Raw genomic sequence first — 276 nt, 5'->3', positions numbered from 1 at the left:
ATAGGCACTGCAAGTGAGTCTGCTCCTTAGACTAAGGAAACAAAAGGACATGAACAAACCAGACGTTATATATACATATAACCGTGGCGCGCGTTTTAAAGTATTTCCTTTCAATGATGCGGTATTAACACGCGATACCGCGCGTACACATGGACAAGTACGAGTAAAATACATATATTTCTAGACGCGCAATTTGAAAACGCGCTTTAAATTTATGTCAGCTGAACTTACGCTATTAAAGCGGAATGCAATTATGGAATTAATATTTATTTCATC

This window comes from Hyposmocoma kahamanoa, unplaced genomic scaffold (genome assembly GCF_003589595.1).
Source record: "Hyposmocoma kahamanoa isolate Upper Pololo Valley unplaced genomic scaffold, ASM358959v1 100021, whole genome shotgun sequence".
Lineage (NCBI taxonomy): Eukaryota > Metazoa > Arthropoda > Insecta > Lepidoptera > Cosmopterigidae > Hyposmocoma > Hyposmocoma kahamanoa.
The sequence above is the reverse complement of the archived record's forward strand: the minus strand, read 5'-3'. Positions refer to the sequence as shown.